The following is a 24,575-nucleotide window of genomic DNA, read 5'->3' on the forward strand; positions in this document are numbered from 1 at the left end:
TGTTGCAGGTTGAGGTCACCTGTTAAGCAGGTACAGGTTGATTTGGGCTCTGCTGCTAAATCCTGCCCTCCTAGGTTTCTATTACAAAATTTTGTTCACATATATGAGGACTTGAGATCATATATATAAGTAGCTATTCCAGTTGCCAAATGTCCAAAATCTTGCTAATCTGGCCAAAACCACATATCCATCAGTTGCTAGGACAGAAGAACGTGACATTTCTAGGTCTGGTGAAAAATATTATTATTATTACTAGTGCATTTACATGCAAAATGATCAATTTTGTCTCTTTCTAGCTTGTCAGTAGAAAGGAACACAGTACACACCCAAAGCCCATACAATTGCAAGGTTTTCACAGAAAACTTTTCAGAAAATGTTTTTAAAATGGTCACAACTATAAATATATATGTTTGGAAGAGGTGCATAAACATGCCTTAATCAGGAAAGTGTGTATTAGGGGAAAAACACATGATTTAGAAAAGTAGTATGCTTTAGAAAAAGGCACACACAAAAATTCTATAGATTTCCATTTAGGATAAAAAGGAGTAATGCAACAAAAATCAAAAACAGGAATGCACAAGAATGCCAGTGGGAAAATGAGTCTCAAAAAGGTGAGACTGACAGATTTTCACATCCCAAAATTGTACTGGACTTTCATTCCTCACAGAAGTGATATAATGAAAGTCTGCACATCCCAGGTGGGGCTTCGGGAAAACTGAAGCAACCCATCTTAAATCTATTGAGTATCAACTGACATGATCATGGCTGAACATTGTCTAATGAGCCACAAAAGAAAAGAAAACTAAAAAGGCAGGACCAGACCTTCAAGAACAGTCCAAAACACACACACCCAAACTGATCTAAGAAGAAAAGAAAGAGTTTTGCTTCATTTTCAACTGTTGGCTGTTTTGACATAAAATGCCAAACTCAACAAGAAAGAAAATAGGAAGCACATCATCTGTCTCTGTCTCCTTGAGCAGAGCAGGGATGTTATTGAGATATCCTTCCAAGCAGCTTAAACAGAAATGTCTGGTGACAAAATGAAAACAAATGCAGGAGCCAAGAGACTGACTCAAGGGGGTTCCCATCACTGTTACTGCCATCCCCAGTGGGAGAGACAAGATGGAGTTTTCATACCCCTTTTATGTATCAAAGTCAGTGATGGGCAGAGAAGGGCTGGGCATGTTGTTCTTTGTTATTTTTCAAACTCCTTTTAACATTACTAAACCCATTAGGATCCATTAGGTGGACTGTCTGAAGGAATAGGGAGATGCTTCCCTTCGCTCACTCTCCAAGGGCTCTGAGCAATTTCATCCCCCACCTTTGAAACATTGGCCCATTAATCACTGTTATACATCTCTGTCCCCACAGAACAGCTTTTCAGTTTGTATTATTTCTTGCCACCAATATTAAGGTTCAAGGCAAGTCTATCTGTAGGTGGGAAACTATACCGGGGAGTATAATTCACAAGCATATTGACTGATTGTTTCGACAACAATAATTTGTCTCTTTTATCAGGTGCATCCGTGTGTATTTGTACTTGAGTAAGCGAATGAATGCACAAACACACTTTCCCATGTATCCCATGAATCTTTTATTCAGTTTTGTTTGTGCCTTCTTCAAATTTTAAAACCTGTTGACTTGTTTTCCTCATTTGAAAATCTCAATTCTTCTGATTGATTAACATTGAGCATTAATGTCCTAACTTACACGGGGATCCACAAATGTAGATTGTTCATGAAAAAGGAAAACTAATTCTCTCCCTATTTCCCCAAGATTGTCACTCTGCTTTTAGTCTTTTTAGTCATCAATTACTATAATGTCTTGGGATCCTTCTTCTGTTCCTTTAAGCATAATATGGCTGTGCTGCCATTGTGCCATAAAACTATCTAGGAAGGGAAGTCATCAAAGTTTTTCAAGCCTAGTCTTGGAAATGAACTGAGAAGAATTATAACCCTAACTTAAAGTTTACAAGTTTACAAGTCAAATTCTTCTCCAGCTCATATTATATCCAAGCTAGAAAAGAACTACTGGCTTCTTTCCCTGGTCCAAAACCAAGTTGCCTGCCAGCCCACTCTTCTCTCCAAAATACAGAAGTAGGGCATCATGCATTGAGAGTTGGAAGTAAAGAGATCATGATTTACCCCCATCAAATTGACATTATATAGCATATCAGGATGGGAGATCAAGAAGTCATTGGAGATATAGGTCTCCTCTAAAACCAATTTCCTTAAAAATTACAGTTGACTACAAAAGTTCTCTTTGCCTCCTCTTTTCTGAAGATTTGACAGACATTGCAAAAATGTTTTCATTAACAACCAGACAATCAGGTATGCTAAAAATATACCTTCCCTCTTACTTTTAAGTGAAAATGAGAAAAAGACTCCACTGTTGTCACTCAAGGAGACTGGCATAGCACTTGAAATACCAAATAATCTCAGACTATTATCGCTTGGAATTAGACCTACCTGCTATGTGTGATAGTGATTCAGGCCACATCTACACTGCCATGTAATTCTATGTAGGAATCACATTAATCTGGTGCCTTCATACTTAATGTGGCTTGATCCCAGGCTTAAAAAAACACTGGGGAAGTCTGAATCTTGCAGCAATATCCAAACCCTTTCCAGTGTTGGGGGAGCAGGGGCTACCACCTGAGATCCCAATGCAGAATCCAGGATTGTATCCCCACAGCCATACTGCACTCTCCAGGTTCAGTCAGCCTAGAAGGTGGGATAGCACCCATTTTCCTGCAAAACAACAGAAAATCCCCCTTTACCAGCATTGCCTACTGTATCTTCTTGATTCTTCATCATTTGGGAAGCAAAGGAGTTTGGTGGAATGGAGAGGACTTAATCCTCCCAAGCTTTTTATTTCATGAATGATGAAGAAGAATTAATAAGTATAAAGCAGACAGTGCCGGTAAAGATGGATTATCTGTCGTGTGTGTGTGTGTGTGTAGGGGGGGTTAATGGGGGTGTCGGGAAGGTGGGAAAATGAGCCCATGCCCAGTTCTACCAAATCAGCTTTTTTATGCCAGTTCTGAGCCATATTTTGTGCCTGTTTAGAACAGCCCTCAGTAATTTTAAATACACCCAATTCAGAAACCCAAAATACTCCAAAATGCAAAATTGTCCACATGAGTGGCTGAGATAAAAACACATTTGCATTCTGATGGTTCAATGTATACCAACTTGATATTATACACAAAATTATTAAAAATATTGCAGATAAAAAGGTAGCTTCAGATTATGTGTGCACATGAAACCTGAATTAATTCCATGGTTATAGACTTGACTCACATCTCCAACAGACCTGATTATGTGCATATATGCAAACTGCAAGTATTCCAAAATATTTTGGTCCCAACATTTTGAACAAGGAATACTCTGCCTATAGTTGTTGGGGGCAAATTGCATAACTCAGTGGTTCTCAACCTGGGGTCCCCAGATGTTTTTGGCCGACAACTGCCAGAAATCCCAGCCAGTTTACCAGCTGTTATGATTTATGTGAGTTGAAGGCCACAAACATCTGGCGACTCCAGGTTGAGAACTACTGGCATAACTATTTAGCAGTTTCTGTGAGCCCTGGAGAGCCAATGATGGGGATAAAGTGTCCACGGACGTTTACAGCAGCACCTTCCTCAAATGTTATTCCTGAGTTGTCCTTGCTCAATAGTAACACCCTCCTTTTTATTATATGATGTTGAATTGCAAGCCACAAAGAGTATTAAACAACAGTGAGTTGGATGTAGGTTGCAGTACAAGGAAAATGATGCAGCTTTTCTGCTATTCCTCAATGACAACACTTACAAGTTCTCTTAAAAGAGACTTCCCAGATGCAGCAACTTCTGCTGTGGACCTGGTTCATTTTTTTTTCACTTCAAAGTGTTTTGGTCCAGAATTGCTTTGCATTCAAAATGTAGATGACAAGTAGTGGCTCCCAAATCTTTGGAATTGTGCATTCCATCTAGGTTTTAAAAGTGTTTACATCCCACTTACAAATGTCTACTAGTTAAGAATGTGGCTGAGACAACAGGAAGTGAGAGAAATTTACTCCTAGGAAGGGAAATTCAGTCCTGAAAGAGTTATCATGGGGAAGAGGTCTCTCCACAGAAGCTTTCTTACCAATCCTTGATTATACAAGCAGAGTCGGCCCTAGTTATTTTTCAAGTGTAGGCAAACAGAATTTTGGAGTCCCCCCCCCCCCAAACCAATCACTGAATAATAAAAGTGTTGGATAAGCAAAAATGTTGCATAATAAGGAGGGATTAAGGAAAAGCCTATTAAACATCAAATTACATTAAGATTTTACAAATTAAGCACCAAAACATCATGTTTTACAACAAATCAACAGAAAAAGCAGTCTCGACTGTGCCCCCGTATGTTTTGCGCCCGAAGCAACCACTTAATTCGCCTCATTGTTGGACCGGCTCTGTCTACAAGAAACCATTTTTTTCAAAATCCAATAATCACAGGGACAGAAAGTGGGGTGAAATCTTTTGAACAGAAGCACAGACAACAAAACAAACAATGTAGGGGTACTCACCCTTCCCTATGCTATCCAAAGCATGCTCTCTCCCTCTCCCTCTCCCTCTCTAGATATGTATGATTGGAGTTACAATTAAAGTCTACCCATTCTGACTTACATACAAATTCAACTTAAGAACAAACTTACAGAACATCTCTTATTCATAAATTGTGAGCTGCCTGTAAATGAATCCGTTTATAGCTAGACCATGCTAGCTTTGGACTGCAGTTACTTTCCCCATGCATTGACTCTCCAGCTATTTTACAGAAAATAGAAATGGAGAGCATGCACATATCACATGGATGCAAGCATCATCCAGTGTAAACTTATAACAGCAGTTCCTTCCTACACACATGCCATTATCTTCTCTGAGGATGGAAAAGGAATTTTGTTGAATGGCAATCTGAATTAAAGTAATTTTTTCCTACCTCTCTGTAATGTGCATATTTGCAAGGTTTATGGCATATTTTTGGAGAAATAAAATGTGCCCAAAACAATGGGCACATTTGAAAGTTTGAATTTGCACAACCATACCTTAGTTAATGACAGAAAATGTGTAAATTAGGTTGTTGGGAACATTTGCAAAAAAAGAAAGAAAGAAAGAAAGAAAGAAAGAAAGAAAGAAAGAAAGAAAGAAAGAAAGAAAGAAAGAAGAAAAGAAAAGAACAGATTTTCATGCAGGGAGAAATAACTCACAAAATCCCCCAAGCTTTTTAAAAGAAAAATGCGGATGAGGTTTTGAGAAGTGTAATGAAATCAACATGGAATGATTTTTGGATCCTTAAACCTATCCCATACAGAAAAACACAGAATCCTGCATAAAGAAAAGATGTTTCTATGAATGCTGAAAAGATCTTTTTAATATTTTGAAACTACAGCATGTATAAAATTGGAGCTTTTCTTTCACGTACCATCTCCCCCTTTTTGGCCCATAGTGCACCTACACTGTAGAATGAATGCATCCTGACACCACTTTCACTGCAATGATTCAATGATATGAGTTCTGAATACTGTAGTTTTACGAGGTCTTTAGCATTCTCTACCAAAGAGTGTTTGCACCTTGCAAACCTGCATACCCCAGGATTCTATAGGATTGATCCATGACAAATAAAGTCATGACAAATTGCATTAATTCTACAGTTTAGATTAACCTTAATAGAGAGCTGGAGTGGTTTTATCCCACCACAGCAGCATCAAATGACAGACACAATTAATGTGTGCCAAACAGAGCTGCTAACAATTCCATCTCTGTTCCCTCAATTTTAATACTTCTGAAGTGCTTCTCATCGTAAATTACAGCTCTGTATACTGCATGCTATGTTAGATATGAATAATTCCTATTGAGCTGAGTAGGAATTAGTTGTGCCCTTTCGTTTAAGGGGAGAACAAAGACTATGTGTGTTTTGTTACAACCTTTATTTGGGGTTTTGCCATATTTTTCAAAAGCAAAAAGATCTGGTTCTACAAAGGAGGGTGGGCAGGAGTTTCCTTTTCTCACTTTGATCTTTCTTCCATGTTCTTTCCCCTTCTCTTTCTCCTAAGAGAACTGTCTTATACTCTTACATGCCCACGTAAACACACAATTTTCTTTCCTCTTTCTTTACTGTCAACTTTTTCTGACAATGTATTATTACCCAAGTGTTGTTCATAGATCCCTATAGAAGTGGGCATGTTTTGCCTAGACATAACCTGTTTCTTTCTCCCTTTTTCCCTTCGCAAATTTTTCGAAATCCAATAATCACAGGGATAGAAAGTGGGGTGAAATCGTTTGAACAGGAGCACAGACAACAAAACAAACAATGTAGTGGTGCTCACCCTTCCCTATGCTATCCAAAGTGTGCTCTCTCCCCCTCTCCCTCCCTCCCCCCTCTTTCTCTCTCACTTTCTTCCTTCCTTCCTTCCTTCCTTCCTTCCTTCCTTCCTTCCTTCCTTCCTTCCTTCCTTCCTTCCTTTCAGGCAGCTGCCAAATGAGTCATCACAACTTTAGAAAGAACTACAGGTAGGAAAACCCTTCCTTCCTTGACTCTCTAGCAACACCAGCATTACTGAGTTTGAATAGGTCCTTACATGCAACACTGTTTGGACTCTGTCTCATTTCCAGTTGTGGATAACATAAGCTGAGTGAAAGGTGTGCTGTTGCAGATTGACATAAGAGCATGTAGTATTCATGCAAAATGACAGTGTGTCCAGCAAATGTCATATATTTCCTTAGTACTAGGTATCAAATCCAAATAATGATGAAAAGGGGGGTTTCATCTAAAGAGTTTTATGCACTGCTTGTTTTGATTTATTAGATGACACTCTAAAATCTAATGCTGAGCCAGAAGGATCCTCTGACCTGGTTCAGGTTCCTGAATCTTTTATAATTCCAATGATAGTTGCTAACAGTTATGGAAGGATGAATGATTAGCTGGACAAAATAATTAGACTACACAGAACGTGGTCATTCCTTTCTGAAATGGATGAAGTTCAAAATTATTTTAGAAATACCCAAAGCCATAATTAGAAATGTTAAAGTGGCTAGCATCATTGCTCATATGGCAAAGTGTCATGGTCCATTTCTATTAATGTCTTCCAGGCTGTCATGCATTTAGTCAACCAACTATGGAGAGGCTTGACGTGTGTGAAACAGTGACACGTACATCTATCAGCATTCAGTTTACCATATTCAGTTACTACAAGACCAATATGTCATGTGCATTTGCCTTCCATAAAGCTAGGTAGTAGATCACATTCCTTACTAGATCTCAGATATTGAAATGATATATTACATTTTTTTTGGTTGAGTAATTCTAGAGATTATAACTGTTATAATAAAAAGGTAATGTATCCAAACTTTACTGTAGGTATATTGCATTAAATTACGTGATAAGAAAAACATTGGTTGTTGCTTTCTATCTTCGAATTTATTATCCGGTAATGCAATGCTGTAAGGGTTTCTTGGCAAGATCATTCTAAAGGAGGTTTGCCATTGCCTTCTTCTAAGCCTAAGGCTTAGAGAGTGTGACCTGTCTGCAGTCATAGCCAAACTCTGAAACTACTACACCATAATAGCTCTCATTAGACAGTTGTCAGTGCTTAATGTGGGCTTCTGTCATTTAGTTAGCTTCTTAGTGGAATTCTATGTTCATACACCTTCTGTGCCATTTAGGTTAATAGGGAATACTCTTCAATTTTCTCATCCTCCAGAAGAAAGAGACTTATGAAGATGTCCTGCCTATTCTCATATCATTTGTTTGCATTTCAGGATTTTTGGTGAGACTCCAAGTGCAAAATGAATGAAATATTTTGTTTAAAAGAATGCAAAACACAAAATCTTATGCAATCTTGCCTACCATGGAGAAACATTTGAAATTATCCATGGAAGAACAAAAAAGTCAAGATTTATACTAGTAGCCCACATGCTGGTAAAGTGTCAAGGAGAAAGTCATGGATATATTATAAATGAGAAAGTTCAGATTGTATAATAAAATAAGGGTGATAGGATGCTTGTCAGGGGACACTTTGGGTCTCAATCAGTGGAGAAAAATAGGGTACAAACATGACAACAACAACATGCACACTATCATTACTAAATCACTCAATGCACCGGTGAACACGTGGGACTGTCAAGTGTTTGCGCTAAATCTACTCATAACTGCAGCAAAGCCATTTCGATGCCTTTGACAGTTAGAACCTCTTATAGCTATAATCAGTTATTACAGTCTAACATTTCACTGTAGTGGAAGCAGGTCCTCATAAGAAATCCTTATAAAAGATGAAATTAAATTGTAAGAAGATGTTTTCCTTGGGTAGTGATGTTAAACACCTAAACATTTGGTGACACATCTAATCTGTTGCATTATGAATCCCTAATTTAGGCATGCTCTCCCCTGCCCCTTTGGCACCCTTGACTCCCCCTTTCCCTGAAGACAAGGTGGATGTGAGAAGATTTGTCTCTTGCATGTGTGCTGATGTCACTTGGCTCAGACACACAAAGTGGTATTGTGGTTAAAGTTCTGTTTCTTTTCCTCCAGCCATAATATTCCCTGATGTTAGATATTTCTCAGACTGTTCTACTCTATAGAGTTGCTATGAAGAAAAGGATGGGATATAAATAAAGTGATTGATTGATTGGAAGAAGAAAACCAAGTATGAGGATGCCTCAACCCCTGAGGATGCCTGCCATAGATGTGGGCGAAACGTCTGGAGAGAATACTTTTGGAACATGGCCATACAGCCTGGAAAACATACAACAACCCCATATATGATGTCCTGAGCTTATTGGAGGAAAGTTGGAATCTCAGTACTCTCAGTACTGCTTCAAGTATAAATAAAAAATCAACTGACAAGGGATCATCATCTTGGATTCCTTGGGAATTTTCAATTTTCCATTGCTGTGTTTTAAAAGCTCACAAACAGCATGAGTAAAATAGCATTCATCCTCACATCTTGTTCAACAACAGCAACAACAATAATAATAATAATAATAATAATAATAATAATAATAATAGGGTGTCGTGCCAAAAGATCTGAGCCAGCATTTGGAAACAATAGACATTAACAAAATTACGATCTGCCAACTGCAAAAGGCCACCCTACTGGGATCTGCGCGCATCATCCGAAAATACATCACATAGTCCTAGACACTTGGGAAGTGTTATACTTGTGATTTTGTGAAACGAAATCCAGCATATCTATCCTGTTTTCTGTGTCATACAATAATAATAATAATAATAATAATAATAATAATAATAATAATAATAATAATAATAATAATCACACAGTCCTAGACACTTGGGAAGTGTTCGACTTGTGGTTTTGTGAAACGAAATCCAGCATATCTATCTTGTTTGCTGTGTCATACAATGTCGTTGTGTCAATAATAATAATAATAATAATAATAATAATAATAATAAATTTCTTGCCTGCCTCTCCTTTATGACTCGAAGCAGGATGCAACATTATTAAAACAAGAGATAACATACTATTAAAAACATATCACAAGATACATAGAGTCAAAATGCAAGTTAAAATCCATGAACAAAATGGAGATTAAAATTCACAACTTAAAATTAGGTAGCCCTGCTAGAAGAGATGAGTATTCAATTGTGTCTTAAATGTTGAATCTCTTCTGACGGGTCATTCCACAGTCTTGGGGCAGCTGATGAAAAGGTTCTCTGGGTGACAGTTGTCAGCAGATACTGTCAAACTGGAGTAGCTGCCTCTCAAAGGAACTAAGTTTTTGGGATGGATTGTATGGGAGAAGGTGATCCTTTAGATAACTTGATCCTGAACCATGTGGGGGTTCAAAGGTCAAAACCAACACTTTATACTTTGCCCAGAAACTAACAGTTGACGTATCAGCCAAAGCTGATAGTAAGTACTCCTGACTATCACATCAATTTGGGCTAATATTTGGAGAAATGGATCCAGGAGCCAGAGGCGTCCATAGGTATTTTGCCTTAGTAGGCAAAATGAATTTTGCCCCTCCTCACGCTGCAGGAGACGTGGCCGAACAACGCGGGAAGCGTGGCCGAGCGACACGGGAGGCATGGCCAGACCTGGCCCCACCTCCCATGCCATGCGCCTTGGCCCCACCTCCCGCATCGGGCAGCCACACCTCCCGTGTTGTGCGGCCTAGTGGTGCAAGGGTGCGTGCAAGGGTGCACCTCCTAGTGGTGCAAGGGTGCGTGGGCCACAGCGGGAAGGCCCATCCAGGCTGGCTGGACCAGGCTGTGCAGCGCGGGAGGCGAGGCCAGGGCGCGTGGGCAGGCCCGAAGAAGGAGGCGGGGGTGATGCCATCCTCCCGGGGGCTTGACTGCACCCCGGGGACAATGGCGCCACAGGCAAATGCCTCCCTCTCCATGCGGTTGGACCGCCTCTGCCAGGAGCACTCCCAAGCTGTGAGCATAGTCATTCAGGAGGAGTGTAACCTTAATTAGTGCACATATGCAATAGCAAGTAAGGCATAGGCTCTTTACATTCAATAAAATGTTGCCTGGTCATTGCATTGCGACTGAGAAAGAAACAAAACCTAGCATGGGCACCGATTATGATTTTCCTTTTTTCTTTCTTTTAAGTCATCAACTACTTTACAGGGATTTACAGGGTACTGACTGCTATATCCTGTTTACTTTTAAGAAAAGGAAAGTTCATATTGCCTACTTAATGTGACTTGCAGTTTGAAACTAAAAATATTTCTTGAAGGGAATAATGTACATCTTTGTAGAAGCTGCAGTCTGATTATATTAGTCTTTGAGATTCTCCAGTTATCATGGTCACTGGACATGTTATCTGGGTCCTTTGGGAAATTGTAGTCCAACATTTAATTTTTCCAAGGTCTGATCAGTTATGTTAAATTATTGTAACTTCTATGTTTCTGGTGATGTGACATTGAAAGCCAGTTGCTTTAGAGTAAAAGTTCCCAACCTTTTTTGAGTCACAACCCCATTTTCTAGAAGCAAACTGACCTGCAACCTCGATACATTAAAAAGGGTAAATGAAAACACATCAGAATAGATTTTTCAATATAATATCATTCATAATAATGTTAACTTACAACATATTTTATGTGATGATTGAAATTATAACTCATTAACGAGTTTAAAAATTGATAGTTAAGTTTTTGTTAATGCTAACCTCATGTCATTCTCAACATTTATTCTGTTCCTTATTTTGGTTTTCAGTTGAAGAAGCATTGAAAATCTGCTCTCACAGAGATACATAGAAACAAAGGGGAGTAAAACTTGAAAGGCAAGGATGATGACATTTGGATATGACTGATACACAACACATCAGAGTTGAGTCAGCAGTGTTTCATCAAATAAGTTGCGTGCTGAGGAACTTGTATTTCATGGGGGATGGTGTCAACATCAAGGGAAGCATAAACCAGGACCTCACAACAGGCTACGTTGGTCACATATTTATGCAAACAAATCTCTGTGCAGGACATGATGACATGATGTTTTGTTTTCCCTTTTCAACATTTCCATAGCTCACCACTGCCTGGTGACCCCACAAAAAACCCTTCATGACCCCATTTGGAGTTGTGATCCATAGGTTGGGAAACACTGCTTAAGAGCAAGGGAGCTATTGGTGGCCACTGTTGGAAAAGTTGGAAATGACGGCTAGGGACTTAAAGCCAATCCCATGAAAGAATATGCAACTTAAACACTCCCAAAAGATGACCATTCAATCTCTGTTTCCAGATCTTCAAAGATGGAGAATCAATTATCTTCCATGACAATTTATTCTATCATCAAACAGCAATTACAGTAACAAAAAAAGTCCTTCCTAATGTTTAGACAGAACATTTTCCTGATAATTTGAATCCATTGGTTTGTGTCTTAAAGCTCACTTATACTGACTGCTATTACAGGGCCTGTTCAGAACAGAAATGATTCAGACTAGCCCTGAAGGTCTTGGAGGTGGACACATACTCTTTGCTATGTAATAATCATAAACTATGGCTTAACCATCCTATATTTGTGCAATTCGTTTTTCTTGCCTAAATGTAGTGACTTAAATTTATTCCTGTTGAAATCTCATTTTGTTACTTATCCTGTTCTCCACATTGTGAAGGTTATTTTTGGGAAAACAGAATAGTACAGACATTTGCTTCTTCATTCCAGCCATTTTTGGCCGGTACAAGTACAAGTTTTAGTTTAAAAAACCCCAAAACCGGAACTACATATCAGAGGTCCATTTAAAGCCTAAAGAGAAAAGATATGGTCCTGAAAAGCAAATGCACCATGAGTTAAAAGAGAAACAACAGAGAACAGTTCTTTCAGTACTGGTGATCTCCTTTGAAAATAAATTTAAGTGGACTTCTGTGTACTAGTGCAAAGCAATTTCCACATACAGTCCTGGTTCAAGTCTCCGTTTTGATGCTTTCTAGGCAAATGCACTTGGATTGAGCCTTGGGGCTTGTTTCAGAAAATCTGAAAAGAGTTAAGTGAGGATGCTTTTCAGTTTTATTCAAAAGCAGAGCCTTTCAATTTTTGTTTTTACAAGAACACTGTGTATTGTAGAGACAGAAAAGGACCAGTTATTAGATGGCAAAGAAGGAAGGGAAAGATGGGTAAGAGGTAAGAAACCAAAGCCACTCGGAAACCATTTGTAAAACATATAAAAGCATTACCTGAAAAGTAAATGGGCCATTTTATTGTGAATCAGAATGTGTGTGTGTGGAGGGGAAGGGGGCTACTGTGCCAAGGTAGTACTTGACATCAGAATTTAAAATGACTCTCAGAAGAAGCACTCAAATGAATTATTTTCTTAGAAACTGGGAAAAATATTTCAATATTTTGTGTTATTTGGTAAATAAAACACCCCATACCCTTAAAAATCTCATGTACCACTAATTTTGGGGTATTATCCTAAGCTTAAATTTCTATGTTCCTCTCATACACAGAAGGCTATGGATAGACTATGTTTTTTGTTGGAAATCATTTGGAAAACTTGTTATTTCTTAAGCATGGATAGGCAAAGATATATATCAGTGTCCAATACAATTACTGAGACTGCCAGTTTTAACTGATTAATCAATGCAATTGATTAAACTTTCCTCCCTCCTGAAAAAAAGAAGAAGAAAGAAATCAGTGGGGCTGAGAAGCAGCAAAAATGCTAGAACTTTAGACTATTAGAGAACTCACTGCCATGAAGGCCACAAAGACATGCCAATTTTGTAATTCCTGCACCACATTTGTTGCATGTAATCAGTTAATTAATTGGTTAAAGGACAGACAATTAATCACAAAGGGATCTTTAGCAGGCCCACTTAAGTATTCAGAACATGCAAATATTACAAAAATAACATTTACAAGCATCAGTAGATGAAAAACCATTAAATGGTTAGTGTTTCTGGTGCCACTCTTTCTCTGCCATGGAGATACTTCAAAATTGGTATATAGTCCATGCTGCTTTTGAATGGACCACTTTGCAGATGAGACACTTCTTGGCATCACATCATGCTATTTGCACTGTGGAGGTAATGGTGTTGTTTATAGACATTGAAAAAGTGACCTTTTTGAACTATAGTATCCAGAATCCCACTACCAATATGACCAACATAGCCCAGCTGTTTCAAAAAAATTATCTGTGTTTGATCCCTTAACTCCAAATGTGGTTCTCGCTTGCTTATTGATTTCATTTATATCCCAGCTTTCTCTGAAATCATGCTGACATTGGGAGGAGAGGAAAACTTCATGATTTGCACCTCAGGTTAATGAGAGAAGAATGTAAGAATTCTGCAGAATCAAGTCAGAGATCTATTAATTACTGTGTCTTGTTTCCCATAGTGGTCAACCAAATGCCTTTCAAAAGTCCACACACAGGACAAGAAGGCAATGGCTCTGCCAATTTCATCATTTCAGTTCATTTTACAATGTAGTCATTATGAGTGTAGCATTCTTCTTCCTTGTGATTTAACTGTGCTATGTGGGAAAGTTTTTGCTTTTAACGAAACAGAATCATTCACCTTTCACCTTCTCTGTTGTGCTCCAGATAGAAGATTAGAATGAAAGGGTGGAAATCACAGATAAGATTTTTGTTGTTGTTGAAAGATTAGCAAAAACGTCCTAGTGGTAAGAACTGCTTATCAGTTGACACAACTATAGACTTCATCAGACACAGAGTCCTCCCCCATTTCTACACACTTTAAAAAGAGTTTAAAGACAGAGTCCCATGGAGCCCATTATATGATGCAAGGTTACTTCTGGTGGTTCTCTGTGACACTCTGTCTTTAAACTGTATTTAAAATGTGTAGAAATTGAGGTTTTGGAGTCAGGGATCAATCCTCTCTCAATTGATGAAGAAACGGTGAAAGGCACTTATTTTAATATGGGATGGGGACTTTCAGAGTCCCCATGTTATTGTAGTGACATCAAAGTGTGGGTGTTCCTGTAGCTGGTTTATAAATGTGCCTCGATGCTACTTTTCTTGCTATTAATCTTCTTGCATGAAACTTTTATGTATATTTTGTAAAATAATCTATACTTCTGGAATTGCACATTTATATATATATATATATATATATCCAGTCTGCTGTAGATATATTTTCTCCTTTTACAATCTAGATTTCAGACTTTCGCAATTCTGAGGTTTCCTCTTTTTTTAATTAAAAAAAGATAAGAAAGTGGTGTGAGCAGGGACTACACTTGCCTGTGTGATAGCTCAAAATGCAGAGGGTTACTGTAGAAATGGACAAAAGTACATTGTTTGTAACGGCTGTGAGTATATTATCTGTTTTTCTTATAAACTGAATAGAAGGGAATGGCATGGTAAAGAAGATTATTCCTGCTGCTTCCCCGCCCCCCATGAGATGAAATCCTATCTAAAAGTTGTGGATTCTCAAATTTTTCTATTGTGTGGTTAAGACTATGGAATGTCTCAATCTAGTTCCTATATCGATATCATTCCAGCAGAATCACAGAATGGGAAGAAACTAGGAGGGCCACCCAATCCAATCTCATTCTGCCATGATGGAATGCACAATCAAATCACTCATAACATATGGTCTTCCATCCTTGTGATGCCTCATGGGCCTTGTAGTCCCGTTCCTAGTGTCACTGTGGCAGATGAGGATGAAAACATGGGGTTTTCTCCGGATCAACAACAGCCGGAGTCTTTCCAGATGCCCCGTGTTGATGTTCTCGCCCAAGAGCCAATTAAAACTGACCTTGAAAAGCTCTCGCCTCCCTTCGCTAGAAAGCAATCCTTCACGGCGGACAGGGGAGTTAAAGAGCGAGTTTGCAGGAGTCTGAGAATTGCTGCCAAACAAGACACTGATTAGCCATCGTTCCCCTGAGAAAATTCAGGGAGTCTCACATCTGCAAAGTTGGGTTTCGTTTTCTGTTCTCTAGGGAAAGAGAACGCTGGACAACCGTTTGGCGGGAAACGAGACCCAGATAAAAGTACCTGGCACGGTTGGCTCCGTGCGGAGACAACAGGTCAGCTTCAGGAGTGAATTCATGCTTCCAGTGCGGACTTCGCTAAGCCCGCTGTTCCAGTTTCCTTGCCTTGCCTATTCAAGTACCCAGGAATTGCCTTGCCTCTAGCCACGGATTTTGTTCTTAGAATCAAGTTTTGGATTGCCTTGCTTTGTTTGAGCCACGGACCCTGTCATCTAGATTCAAGCCTCGTTCCCAGCCGTCTTGTGGATTTACCTTGTGCCTTGAAAGACTCTGGACATTCCCCACACTATTGCCTGGCAATAGTGTGTGTTTTGGTTTATTGGATTTTATCTTTGAACTCTAATATCATTTATTGGACAAACTATTTCTGGACTATATTTGGCCTCATTTGAAAGGTCTGCTTCTGGACTATATTTTGTACTTGTTTTTATTATTCTTATATACTTCTTTAATAAAGATATTAGATAGTTATTGGCCTCCGTGTCTGGTTCTTGGTGCTCCGCTGCCTAGGGTCTGACAATCCTCTATTTAAAAGCCCCCATAGAAGGAGACTTCATCTCACTTTGAGAAAGTTATTCCACTATCAAAAAGCTCTTACCATTAATCTTTTCCTGTGGTTTGAGTCCATTCCATCATGCCTAGTCTCTAGAGCAGCAGAAAACAAGCTTCTTGCATCTTCAATATGATATCTTTTTCACAATTTAAAATATAATTATTATGTCACATCTTAACTGTGTCTTATCCTGGTGAAACATGGCCAAATTCCAAAACTATTTCTCATGGGGCATGGTTTCCCTTTGAAAATTAAGGTATTTTTCCTCCGGACCCTTTCTAGTTTATCAATATCCTTCTTGAATTGTGGTGCCCAGAATTGAACAATCAGATGAGGTCTAATGAAAGCAGAAGAGACTGGTACAATAACTTCCCTCCAGCTAGACAGTATATTCCTATTGATACAGCTTAGAAACACATTGGCTTTTTAAACTGCCACATCACACTATTGATTCATGTACAGCAAGAAAACAAAATGTGACTATTTATCAAAGCCTTTTATCCAGATATATTAGGTTTTCTATATCTTAATTTATTTTACATTATTTTAGTTGTCTTATTTTAATTTATGAAATCATTTAATATGATTTTAGTTTGTTTAAAGTTTTTTTACTCTTTCTTATTGTTCAATTTGATTAAACTGAATTTATAGTACATGGTCCTGAGATCATATGATAGATGCTCTACAAAATATCACAGAAGAAAACAGGGACATGTGTGTCTAAGCAGCATCAGAGTGTAATCCAGATGGCAAAAGTTATTAATGAGGAAGAACACACAAGTTAGGAGAGGCTGTGGCATTTAGAGTAAAATGAGCAAAGTGAAGCTAGCTCCTGGCAAGCTTGAGAGGACATCTACAATGTTTTCATCAACCTAAACAAAAAGCTACTTAAATATACTAGGGTTTTCAACATTAATCCTACCACTTATGGTTTAGGACAAAGATGGATATAAATTGTCTCCAGCATTTATGACAATTGAGATTTGTGGCACACCTATGAACAAAACTGGCAAACACGTGGCTCTTCAGGTTTGGGACATAACTCTCATCATCCCCAGCTGATGAGCAGTGATGATAAGCAGGTATGGAATATGGGAGTTCCATACCCTTCAATATTCAATAGATAAAACTAAGACACATTAGAATATGACCATGACAGGGGAAAATATGGATGCTAGGAGAGCCTATAGTTTGTGTTTGGCAGAGCTAATGGAAAGAGAATTCCCTCCACCCAATCTTCTCTCCCCCATGCACTGAGAATTCAGTTTGCAGCAGCTAGAGTAAGCTGGCAATAAAGGGAGAAGGAGAGAGAAACTGTCAATTAAAAAAAATACTAGTAGTTGAAAAAGCGGGATGAGAGAGGGCTACCTGAGACTGTCCCTACCAAATCAGAACAGTTGGAGGGGATGCACTTTGATAAATCAAATTTTAAAAAATGCATCTCATAGAATCATAGAATCATAGAATAGTAGAGTTGGAAGAGACCTCATGGGCCATCCAGTCCAACCCCCTGCTAAGAAGCAGGAAATCGCATTCAAAGCACCCCTGACAGATGGCCATCCAGCCTCTGTTTAAAAGCCTCCAAAGAAGGCCCGGGGGAGAGAGTTCCACTGTCGAACAGCTCTCACAGTGAGGAAGTTCTTCCTGATGTTCAGGTGGAATCTCCTTTCCTGTAGTTTGAAGCCATTGTTCCGTGTCCTAGTCTGCAGGGCTGCTCCCTCCTCCCTATGACTTCCCCTCACATATTTGTACATGGCTATCATGTCTCCTCTCAGCCTTCTCTTCTGCAGGCTAAACATGCCCAGCTCTTTAAGCCGCTCCTCATAGGGCTTGTTCTCCAGACCCTTGATCATTTTAGTCGCCCTCCTCTGGATGCTTTCCAGCTTGTCAACATCTCCCTTCAACTGCGGTGCCCAAAATTGGACACAGTATTCCAGGTGTGGTCTGACCAAGGCAGAATAGAGGGGGAGCATGACTTCCCTGGATCTAGACGCTATTCCCCTATTGATGCAGGCCAGAATCCCGTTGGCTTTTTTAGCTGCCGCATCACATTGTTGGCTCATGTTTAACTTGTTGTCCACAAGGACTCCAAGATCTTTTTCACATGTACTGCTGTCTAGCCAGGCGTCCCCCATTCTGTATCTTTGCATTCCATTTTTTCTGCCGAAGTGAAATATCTTGCATTTGTCCCTGTTGAACTTCATTTTGTTAGTTTCGGCCCATCTCTCTACTCTGTCAAGATCGTTTTGAATTCTGCTCCTGACTTCTGGAGTGTTAGCTATCCCTCCCAGTTTGGTGTCGTCTGCAAACTTGATGATCGTGCCTTCTAACCCTTCGTCTAAGTCGTTAATAAAGATGTTGAACAGAACCGGGCCCAGGACGGAGCCCTGCGGCACTCCACTTGTCACTTCTTTCCATGATGAAGATGACGCATTGGTGAGCACCCTTTGGGTTCGTTCGCTTAGCCAATTACAGATCCACCTAACCGTAGTTTTGTCTAGCCCACATTTTACTAGTTTGTTTGCCAGAAGGTTGTGGGGGACTTTGTCGAAGGCCTTACTGTAATCCAGGTAGGCTACATCCACAGCATTTCCTGTATCGACCCAACTCGTAACTCTATCGAAAAAAGAGATCAGATTAGTCTGGCATGACTTGTTTTTGTTAAATCCGTGTTGACTATTAGCAATGACCGCACTTGTTTCTAAGTGTTCGCAGACAACTCCCTTAATGATCTTTTCCAGAATCTTTCATGGTATCGATGTGAGGCTGACCGGACGGTAATTGTTTGGGTCGTTCTTTTTTCCCTTCTTGAAGATAGGGACCACATTCGCCCTCCTCCAATCTTCCGGGATTTCTCCTGTTCTCCAAGAACTCTCGAAGATAATTGCCAGTGGTTCTGAAATAACTTCCGCTAGTTCCTTCAATACTCTTGGATGTAGCTGATCTGGCCCTGGGGACTTGAATTCGTTTAGAGCGGCCAGGTGTTCCTGGACAGCTTGTTTCCCTATTTGGGGTTGGATTTCCCCCAATCCTTCGTCCATTCCATGTTGCTGAGGTTGAAGATGGCTTTCTTTTTGTGAGAAGACTGAGGCAAAGAAGGCATTAAGCAGTTCTGCCTTTTCCCTGTCCCCTGTCGCCATCACCCCATCTTCTCCTTGCAGTGGCCCTATCGCCTCCTTTTTCTTCCTTTTTCTACCAACGTAAGCAAAAAAAGCCTTTTTTGTTGTTTTTTATGTCCCTGGCAAGCCTGAGCTCATTTTGCGCTTTAGCCTTGCAAACCTTTTCCCTGCAGGTGTTGGCTATACGTTTGAATTCTTCTTTGGTGATTTCTCCCCTTTTCCACTTCTTGTGCATGTCACTTTTGAGCTTTAGCTCAGTTAGAAGTCCTTTGGACATCCATTCTGGCTTCTTTGCACTTGTCTTATTTTTCTTCTTTGTTGGCACTGTTTGCATTTGCGCCTTGAGTATTTCACTTTTGAAAAACTCCCATCCATCCTTAACTCCCTTGTTTTTTAATACTGGCGTCCATGGAATGCCGCTCAGTAATTCCTTCATTTTTTGGAAGTCAGTTCTCTTAAAGTCCAGAATGCGTGTTTGTCTTGTCTTAGTTTCAGCATTCCTTTGTATTGCAAACTGCAAGAGCACATGGTCACTTGCCCCTAAGGATCCGACGACTTCAACTGTATTGATCAGGTCTTCCACATTTGTTAAGATTAGATCAAGAGTTGCTGATCCCCTTGTTGTCTCTTCTACTTTCTGGACCATAAAATTGTCTGCAAGGCAAGTGAGGAATTTGTTGGACTTTGTACTCTTGGCTGAGTTTGTTTTCCAGCAGATATCGGAATAATTGAAATCGCCCATGACTACTATATCTCTTCTTTGTGCCTGTTTGGTCAGCTGTTGACAGAAGGCTTCATCGAGTACTTCATCCTGACTTGGAGGTCTGTAGTAGACACCCACGACAAGATCTTTTTGAGTCCCGGTTCCCTTGATTCTTATCCAGATGCTTTCAAGCTGGTTTCCCAGATTACAGTCTTGCATTTCTTCTGCAATGTAACTGTTTTTGACATATAAAGCTACTCCCCCTCCTCTCCCCTTTGTTCTATTTCTGTGAAAGAGGTTATAGCCCTCAATGGCTACATTCCAGTGATGGGAGTCATCCCACCAGGTTTCAGTGATGCCTATGACATCGTATGTGTGGTGCTGTGCTAAGAGTTGGAGTTTGTCTTGCTTATTTCCCATGCTGTGAGCATTGGTGTAAAGACATGTAAGCCCCTCTGACCTCCCCTTGAGCTGTTTATTTGGGATTATTGTGCTTTCCGTACTTGGACCTTGCTGTGTTTGTGCAGCCCTCCGTTTAACCTTTTGGCGGTTCCCTGTGGTCATGGGTAATATAGTGTTCGCCAGGCTGTTGTTCCCATCCCCCAGTGGATCTAGTTTAAAGTGCGCCTGATGAGGTTTGTGAGTCTGTGTGCAAAAAGATGTTTTCCTACTTGTGTGAGATGCACCCCATCACTTGCCAGTAGTCCATCCTCTTGGACGAGTAGACCATGGTCAAGGAAGCCAAAATGCTCCTCTTGACACCATTTTCTGAGCCAGTTATTGACCTGTACTGTTTTTCCGGCCCTTGTAGAGCTGCATCCTACAACGGGGAGGAGGGATGAAAAGATCACATGTACATTATACAGTTTTAGCTTTGTTCCCAGGGTTCGAAAATCATTTGTGATCTTTTGAAAAGTATGCCTAGCGGTATCATTGGTACCTACATGAATCAACATAAGGTGGGGAGGGTGATGGGGCTTTAGGAGCCTGCTGAGCCTCTGAGTGATATGGTGTATTTTTGCCCCCGGGAGGCAGCATGTTTCTCGAGCCATCCCATCTGGTCTGGAAATGATGGCTTCCGTTCCTCTAAGGAGAGAGTCACCTACTACCAAGACCTGTTTCCTTTGAGGATTGACAGGGTCCCTTTTGTGCAAGACAGTGTGTATGTCCCCTGAAGAGTGTTCCTGTTGAAGTGAATCGTGTAGGTGTAAAGTGTTGTCCTCCTCCTCAACATCCCCAGTGCATTCATCAATGACAATCCATTGAGATACATCCGAGAGCCCATTACTCTCCCAAGGATGTTCCTGTTGCTCCTGGTCTACGACTGGGGATGGAGCATTTGCATGATTACATAAGTGTGAATGTGGTGATGCACTGTCCCCGTCAGGGCTATCCCCTGCGCATTGATCAAGGGTGGCCTACTGAGTGGTATCTAAGAAACTGTGGTCCTCCACAAGATGAGTTTCCTGATTGTATGTTAATGATGTAAGAATTTCAAATCTGTTGTGTAAATCCAGCTGAGCAGAGGAGGTCTCATGGAGCTATTTCAGCATAGAGTAAGTGGTCAATTGTCAGGGATGTTGTAGTTGCCTTCTACATGGTATATCTTTTAATGATCAGATGATACCCATGATCACTTCCAGTTCTAAAGTCTGTGATGCCAAGTTCTAATATTGAAAGAAAGAGGTCATAACTCAGCTCTGTCCTTTTCCACATTCCATGTATAAATACATTTGGCCACTGAGTAAAAACCCTGCCTAGCATCCTAGACTATCTCCCAGTAAGTGTTGGCAATACTAGATTAGACAGACCAATGGATAAGAGACATCCTAGGTACAGAAATACTTGCTTTCATCCATCTCCCCAAAATGTATGACCAATAATAACAAAGTGAGGCAAAAACCCTCCAAGCCAGCCTTACGTTTATCAGTGGCTGCCTGGATGCAATAGCTCCACTGTGGTGTGCAAAGGGTCAGTACAGTTGGCAAAAGACCCCTCCCCCCCCCACTGGGGTTGGGATCTTGGTATGTGTGTGTATGTGTGCTTTCCACCTGCTCACAATTCCCAGGCTAGGCCAGGTAACTTCCATATTTTATAAATCACAAAATGAAATGGCGTTTTCTTCAAAGTGACAGCTAAATCTTGGTCGCTCTCCGGCTGCTGTACCAGCATCGCTTAATTCTGTAATCCCTTTGCCCTCCATTCCTTGGTGCAGCGAGCGCACGCTGGCAAATGTTAGAGTGACAAGTGATTTCTGTGCACTTGACACCTCTGCCAGAAGACTTGATTAAGTGAAAATATCATTGCATTCATTTTTCAGGTGCAGAGTATGCACCTAAGAAAGAGCTGGTCCTCATAGCAATTTCCCTCTTTTTCTATTCTTCCACTGCTTCCCCCAGACCCCCCCCCCTCTGATATCACTCCTCCTTGTCTTTCATGTCAGTGCCCCAGCTGTGTTGCATTGATCTTTCTTATAGAACCCAAGGGCTTCTTGCATTCTTTTAGCATTTATGGAGGGGTGAAGAGGACACGGTTAGGTACATGGACTGAGTAGCTGATATGCACAGTTAGGGGCGGTTTCAAGTGTGGCTTTTCAAGAAATAGGTTTGCTCTGATGAGACATACACCTCACCCAAAGATTCACATTGATCTCTAAAGCAAGACTGACATGAAGTGAAATGTGAGTCCCACCGTGAAAAAAAAGTTACAGATCTACTAATAGATGTGAACTTTCAGTATGCTTTAGATCTCATTGAATTGGAAACAATGGGGATCATTTGCACAGATTAGGGAGATGTCTGTGTAGAACTCCTTTGAAGCAGACTTAATATGAATTTGGACACTTCTAAGATTAATTAGGAGTCTTTATTTTGAGGGAGTTAGAATCATAAAGTCCAAAAATCCATACATGTATATCTCTCCACAATCAATCCATACAAGGGAAGATTAAGGGAGGGGGAAGAAAAATATATTTTTTAAAAATAAGTATTTCTCTCTTCTAACCACAAGGAATGATTTTTACCAACATGCTGTTGAAGGAATGTTTGCAAGACTGATTCAGTGTCCTGACCTTTGTTCTAGTTCCCTTTCCCATAAATATTAAAAGTGCTTTGGTGAAGTCAGTGAAGTTTGAGATAATATACAGTTGAATGCTTGCCAGAAAAGGATGGATGTGCAAGTTCTTCTACTTTTGCTACAGTATCCTTTACATCAATAATGTGCTGTTCTGCCCTAAATATTTTAAGTTATGGGCACATCACTCCTAGCCAAGACAAGGGAACCAGTTAGCATCTAGATGCAGTTGGACAATAATTTCCATCAGACTTAGTCAATTTTAAGCTATGGATTTTAACCTCATTTTATTGGTGTTGGTGTCAGTCTTTGTTCTGTGTATTTTGGTGTATGTATTATAATTGTGTTGTTTAATAGTGTTTTTTTCTGTTTGTTTTAACTATGCTGTGCCCCACCTAGGGGGTCATGGTGGCACAGCAGGTTAAACTGCTAAGCTGCAGGACTTGCTGATCGGAAGTTGGGCAGTTCGAATCCGTGGGATGGCGTGAGCTTCTGTTGCTAGTCCCAGCTTCTGCCAACCTAGTAGTTCAAAAACATGCAAATGTGTGTAGATCAATAATTACCACTTCAGTGGGAAGGTAACAGTGCTCCATGCAGTCATGCTGGCTACATTATCTAGAAGGCATCTACGGACAACACCAGCTCTTCAGCTTAGAATGGAGATGAGCAGAACCCCACAGATTCGGACTCAACTAGATTTAATGTCAAGGGGAAATCTTTACCATTACCCCACCTAGAGCTATGAGAAGAGGAGAGTTGTTTATTATTATTATTATTATTATTATTATTATTATTATTATTATTATTATTTTATGACACAACAAACAAGATAGATATGCTGGATTTCATATCATAAAATCACAAGTCGAACACTTCCCAAGTGTCTAGGACTGTGTGATGTATTTTCGGATGATGCGCGCAGATCCCAGTAGGGTGGCCTTAGATCGTAATTTTGTCAATGTCTATTGTTTCCAAATACCGGCTGAGATCTTTTGGCACGGCACCCAATGTGCTGATCACCACCGGGACCACCTGCACTTGTTTCTGCCAGAGTCTTTGAAGTTCAATCTTGAGGCTCTGATAGCGGCTGAGTTTTTCCTATTGTTTTTCGTTAATGCGACTGTCACCTGGGATGGCAACATCAATGATCCAAACCTTTTTCTTTTCCACAACTGTGATGTCTGGTGTGTTGTGTTCCAGAACTTTGTCAGTCTGGATTCGGAAGTCCCACAGTATCTTTGCGTGCTCATTTTCCAATACTTTTGCAGGTTTGTGATCCCACCAGTTCTTTACTGCTGGGAGGTGGTACTTGAGGCATAAGTTCCAATGAATCATTTGGGCCACATAGTTGTGCCTCTGTTTGTAGTCTGTCTGTGCGATTTTCTTACAGCAGCTGAGGATATGATCCATGGTTTTGTCAGCTTCCTTGCACAGTATGCATTTTGGGTCATCAGCTGATTTTTCAATCTTGGCCTTAATTGCATTTGTTCTGATGGCTTGCTCCTAGGCTGCAAGGATCAGGCCTTCTGTCTCCTTCTTCAGAATCCCATTTGTGAGCCATAGCCAGGTCTTCTCCTTATCAGCTTTTCTTTCAATTTTGTCAAGGAACTTTCCATGCAATGATTTGTTGTGCCAGCTGTTAGCTCTAGTTTGTAGTGCGGTTTTCTTGTACTGGTTTTTTTCTGCTGTGCTTTGAGGAGTTT

Source organism: Anolis carolinensis, chromosome 3, assembly GCF_035594765.1.
Source record: "Anolis carolinensis isolate JA03-04 chromosome 3, rAnoCar3.1.pri, whole genome shotgun sequence".
Lineage (NCBI taxonomy): Eukaryota > Metazoa > Chordata > Lepidosauria > Squamata > Dactyloidae > Anolis > Anolis carolinensis.